The 5,769-nt window shown below is 35.5% G+C and overlaps 1 long non-coding RNA gene across 1 annotated transcript; it reads left to right on the forward strand.

Moving 5' to 3' along the window:
* LOC115952346 lies at positions 1-4,135 on the forward strand. Its single transcript, XR_004083393.1, has 3 exons — positions 1-293; positions 1,214-1,407; positions 2,797-4,135. It is a non-coding gene; the product is annotated as an uncharacterized LOC115952346 (long non-coding RNA).
* Positions 4,136-5,769: the final 1,634 nt, after the last annotated feature.

The following is a 5,769-nucleotide window of genomic DNA, read 5'->3' on the forward strand; positions in this document are numbered from 1 at the left end:
GTTTCTCCTCTAATTCTTTTTTTTCTTGAAGCAGCGTTTGATTAGACTTTAGACTAGAGTAGAGTAATTTCTTTTTGGGGATTTCCATAGGGGCTAATTTATAATTTTAAAGAACTTCAGGAGCAGTCTCAAACTTCAATAGGGACTAATTTAAAACTCATCTTGCTTTGGAAATTGGAACCCGTTTATCTCCCACCACCTTTACCAATCCAGAAGACCAAAAAAAAAAAAAAAAAAATTTCCGTGTATCTCTCTTTCTCTCGCTGAGAACTTTCAAATTCGGATGAGCCAAGGTAATAACACTCTCCCCCTCTCTGCTTTTATTCGAGATCTTCTTCAATTTTCTGGGTTCACATTTATTTCATTGGAATGTTGCTTCATTTTGCGATATGCATATTTGGGTGTTGTGGAGGAATTTGATCAAAGTTTTGATTGCATGTCAATCTGTTCTTTTTTATTCAAATTGATTTTGATGGGTCTTGTTTATTTTTGATTTTATGTATAACCCATGTTTCAAAATTGAATATTTAAGTGTTCTACATGATATCTCAAGTCCTTTCCACCTGTTGGTGTTTGAGGTTTTGAGGAAGCATTTGGGAAAGGAAAATTGATTATAATGATATATAGATAGCATTGTAGATGGATGATATAATATATGGTAGTCAATTAGAATGAAAAGTAATCCATGCTTTCCATAAATCATTATACTATACATGATCCATTTATAATAGTGTCAAGAGTGATCTCACCAGTTCATTATGAACTAGAGTTTGTGTTGAACTTGAACTTTGTTAAAGCTTACACTTACATCAAAATGTAAAAGTTTCCTTGTAATCTTAAGGAAAAAGATTCCACCTTCAAAATTTAAGAATATACTTTGTATCTTTCCTTATTCATTTCATTTCTTTTGCATTCGTTTTCAATGGCCTAAAATAGAACTGTTTGTCTGTATGCCCAGCCATGATCCTTGACCTTATGCATTTAGAATGGATAGTACTGAATAATTACACCAAAACTTGGCTTGGCAATGAAGTTTTCCTTCAAACTTTGCTGATGAGCTGTTGAGCCATATATTAAAGGGTTGACATTAGCTGACATTTCTAGTTCTTCCCAAGTTGAAATCCTTTTCGTTTAGCTCTTCACTTCTAGTGTGTGTGCGTTTTTAATATAGCAGATTTTAATTACTCTTTTCTATTTGTCTCGTCCTTTCCAGGAATCTTCCAAAGGGAAATACTTTGAAATTCACTAAAATTAGTAAATAAACTACCCTAAACAATTTTCAGGGCCGTGAGAAATTCGGAACCTGTGAAGTATTTGTCAATCCAATACCACAGTCCCTCTCGATGTACATTTCAACTTTCTCTCTCTCTCTCTCTCTCTCTCGCAGAGCGCTTCCAATAAGCCAAGGTAATACTAATAACACTCTGCCCTCTCTGCTTTGATTCGAAATCCTCCCGGTATATGCATATTTGGGTCTTGTTGTGGAAGGTGATCAAATTCTTTGATTGCATGTAATCTGCTCTTTTTTATACAAAATTATTTTGATGGGTGTATAGAACCCATGTTTCAAAGATTGGGTTTCTAAGTGTTCAAATTGATAGCTCAAGTCTTTTCCCCTGTTTTTTGTACTAAGGGCATCAATTAACAGGACTCATAATATACAGTAGTCAATTAGTATCAAAAGTGATCCATGCTTTACAAAAATCAGTCTTATAAATTATCTATTTATGATTGTATCAAGAATGATCTCACCAGTCTTTTATGAACTAGAGTATGTGTTGAACTGGAACTCCTTAACCTTTTAGTCACATCAAAGGGAAAGGGATGTCTTGCAATCTGAAGGAAAAAGATCCCACCAATAAATTCAAAGAATATACTTTGTATCAGTCATATATATCATTTCTCTTTCCTGCCTTTTCAATGGCCTAAAAAAAATTGTCTGGGCAGCCATGGTCCTCGGCCTTATGCATTTGTGTTAGATTGTACTGATTAAATACTCCTAAACTTGGCGTAATGCTGAACTTTGCTATCAGCTGTTAATCTATTAGATGGTCGTTATTAGCTGACATTTCTACTTCCTCTAAAGTTGAGATCCTTTTTATTTTAGCTCTCTGCTTCTAGTTTTTAATATCACAGATTGTACTCTTTTATTTATCTAGACATTTTGGGTATCCTCCAATGGGCTAAAACATTGAAATTCACTGGAATTAATAAATAAACTACCTTATACAATTTCCAGAGTTGTGACAAGCTCAGAAGCTACAAAACTTCTCAGCCTTTGTCAATCCAAAATTGCAATCCCTCTCTCCATTTTCAACTTTCTACTTCTTTTACGCTTTATAATTTTTCCTCAGATAAAAAAGAAAAAAGAAAGAATGATATATTGATGCAGGTTGGATGCATAAAAGAATGGTTTGAAGCTTTCATTTCTGTGCATATAATAACACTTGAGCTTTGTTGGCTCCAGCAACCACTTAGCTGTTTTCCTGAATCTGTTATTATGCTGTAGAAAAATTTAAACAGATTAAGATATTCTCCAAAAGTTCAGAGAAAGAACATTTAATCTACTAATACTGGTATAAAAGCAGCAAGCCAGCAACTACAATGCCATTTTCTTTGACCTATGTTTCCAATTAAAATCTTTTAATTGAGCTCTTGAGGCACTATATTGTCTAACAAGATCGAGTGGCCTACATGTTTTTGGGGGTTACCTGTTCTATAGTTTATGTCATCTACTAATGCTTATTCATTGCTTGGATAGTTTCATTTGCTATTTCTAATTCTTTTAAGTTTTAGTCCATGAAGCCTGTTGAGCTGATTGTTGAAGTGGGCTAGGGGAGGGATTATAAGCCCTCAGCAGTTGATGTAGCAAATGACACAAATTGCAATGACAAAGGCCTGATGTGGAGGGTGCATCATACAACACAGCTGTTATTTTAAGTGGACCCTGTGAATTATATTGAATGCATCAATATGGACTATATGTCACCAAAGAAAAAAGTCATTTGATGATTTTCTGCTTGATGTCAAAGGCTGTCAAGATGTTTTATGCTTTCTTTTGACAAGTATGTGAAAGTGGAATTTCTTGAGGGTGATTGTTTAAGAGAGAGAGATTGACCATTGAATCTACTTTGATCAATATTCTTTAGAAAATTTAAACAGATTAAGATTTACTCCAAAAGTTCAGAAAGAAGAGAATTTGTTATACTAACAGTGATATAAAAACAGCAACTACAGTGGCATATACTTTGACATAAGTTTCCAATTGTGCTTCCTTTCCTTTTGTACCTGGTTTTTAGTCATATGCCATCTGCTACTGCTTATTCATTACCAGGACAAATTCATTTGCTGTTGCTTATTGTTGTGATTCTTGAAACCCCTTTAGCTGATTGTTGAAGCAGGGCTCCTAGCAAGCTAGGGGCTGGAAGTGCCCCCATTGAGCATTGGGGGAGGTGGAGGTCTCTTCTGATGTGAGCCTAGCAATGGAGCAGTGTTGTGGCTCACAAAGGCCCTTTGACTGAATCTTGGAGAAGGGATATAAGTGCCCGGATTGGGCGCAGAGGGAGGGACTTGGTGTCTCAGAGGAGAGACACTGTGGCTGGCTAAGGTCTTTTGACGGATAGATGATGGAGTGACTTGACCTTGCAGTGACTCAAACAAATGGTGTTTATTTACTATATTTTGCTCTTCTCTATGGAAGATTCTGCTAGCCTCATGTGCATATGCATGTATGCTCGTGAGAAGAAACACTGCTCTGATTATGAGATGCATATTTTGAAGCCTCATCTTGTTCTGTAAAAGTATATATAGAGTTGAGAGCAATTTGATGGAGAATGTCTTAGGCTTTTGGCTTTATAAGGAGTAATTTTTACCGCACAGGCATTAGAAGAATCTGGTAAGAAGCCAATGTTTTACTACAAAGGAAACCGTGGTAGACACAAAGGAATCCATTTCCATCCTTGCAACTAAAAATTTGTCCATTTGAACCGCATTAAGTTTTTTTTTTTTTTTTTTTAATATCCAAAAAGTGACACCAATAAAGGTCCATTCAAATCCCAAGCTGGGAGTGGAGATTCTGCATATGCGTTGGCCATGTTTTGCTCAAATATTTTGTGTAGTGAAGCACAATTTCCTGAGTCCTGACCATTTTCTAACAAGAGCAACCAGGCATTTATGAAATTCTAATTGGTGGAAACAGACAACAGTAGCAAACGAACCAACATCATCAAAATATTTAAACGAGTAGGCTAATTTTTCAATTTTACGTTATAAAGCAATTCAATGTGTTAGAATTAAAATGATCTCCTTATGACCATTTTAGAAAGTGGAGAGAAACTTATAACTTCATGAAAATTATCTACTGGTTAATGAAAATAATATACTGGTTAGTTCTCATTTATTTATTTATTTATTTTCAGAAAGCAGAAAGGGCGGATTAAAGTGGAAAAAGTTCATATGAACCATAACAAACAAAGAAAGACACCTTTCTTCTTCTTCTTTTTTGAGGGGGAAACACACCTTTCTTCAATGTGAAAGTTTTAAGTTCTTTATACTTTATGAACTAAGAAGTGGACTATCGACTATTCTATAAAAGACAGTTGAAAATGTCACTACTTGGGAAACATGGCCATACCATTAAAAAAAAAAAAAAAAAACACCTTTTTTTGGAACAAATGTTAACATTGAAGTTTTGTGTACTCTAGTTAAATGGTATCATTTTCTCAACAAAAAAAAAAAAAAAGTTAAATCGTATCAAAAGGCTATAAAAAAATTAGGCGAAAAGTACATTTTAGTTCTTACATTTTCAAGCGATTCTCATTTTAGTCCCTACATTTTATTTTTACTGCTTTTAGTCCCTATCCTGAAAAACTCTTCCCATTTTGGTCTTTGCTGTTACTCATTTAACAGAAATATCCTACGTGGCAAACGGTCCAACAGTAAATGTTGACATGTCTATTAAAATAATATTAAAAAAAACCACGTTAGATAAAAATAATATTAAAAAATGCCACGTCAACAATATAATTTTTTTTAAAAGCCACATTAGATAAAGCGTACACCTGATTCTACTCTAGATTCGAAATCTTCTCCAAATGAGTAGTCGATTTGGATTCAGACAACATACACCACAAACCCACATACCCATAAATCAACATACACCACAAACCCATAAATCAAACCACCCACTGCCGAGCAATTCAAACCCAAACCCAAACCCAAACCCAATACCTAACTCACCAAACACCTAAACAAAAAATCACCAAACACCCAAACAAAACCCAAAGGCACGACCACCACCACCTCGAACAGAACCCAACCACCACCAAAACCCGGCTCCCAACGAAACCCAACTACCAAAAAGACCATCACGAAACCCAACCACCAAACAGACCCAACAAGCACCTAATCTCACCACCAAATTGATCCAGCAAGCATCAAAACCCACCACCAAATGGATCCGGCAAACACCGAAAAAATCCCACCACCAAAGCCGGTCACTAATTCAACTCCACAATCGAAACCCACATCCGAAACGCCACCACTAAAACCCAGCAACCACCGATTCGATCCAACCAAAACTTAGTCAGATGAGAAGAGATAGATGAGCGAAACATGCTGTGAATAGAGAAAGAGGAATGGGAAACGTAGAAGAGAGATATAGAGGTAGAGATGGAGAACTGTGAATGGAGAAAGAGGAATGGGAAACATGCTCTTGGCACGTTCTTCATGTTCTTCCAAAAAAAAGGAAAAAAAAATTAATTTAACCAA

The sequence above is a fragment of the Quercus lobata genome, chromosome 7, assembly GCF_001633185.2.
Source record: "Quercus lobata isolate SW786 chromosome 7, ValleyOak3.0 Primary Assembly, whole genome shotgun sequence".
NCBI classification, from domain to species: domain Eukaryota; kingdom Viridiplantae; phylum Streptophyta; class Magnoliopsida; order Fagales; family Fagaceae; genus Quercus; species Quercus lobata.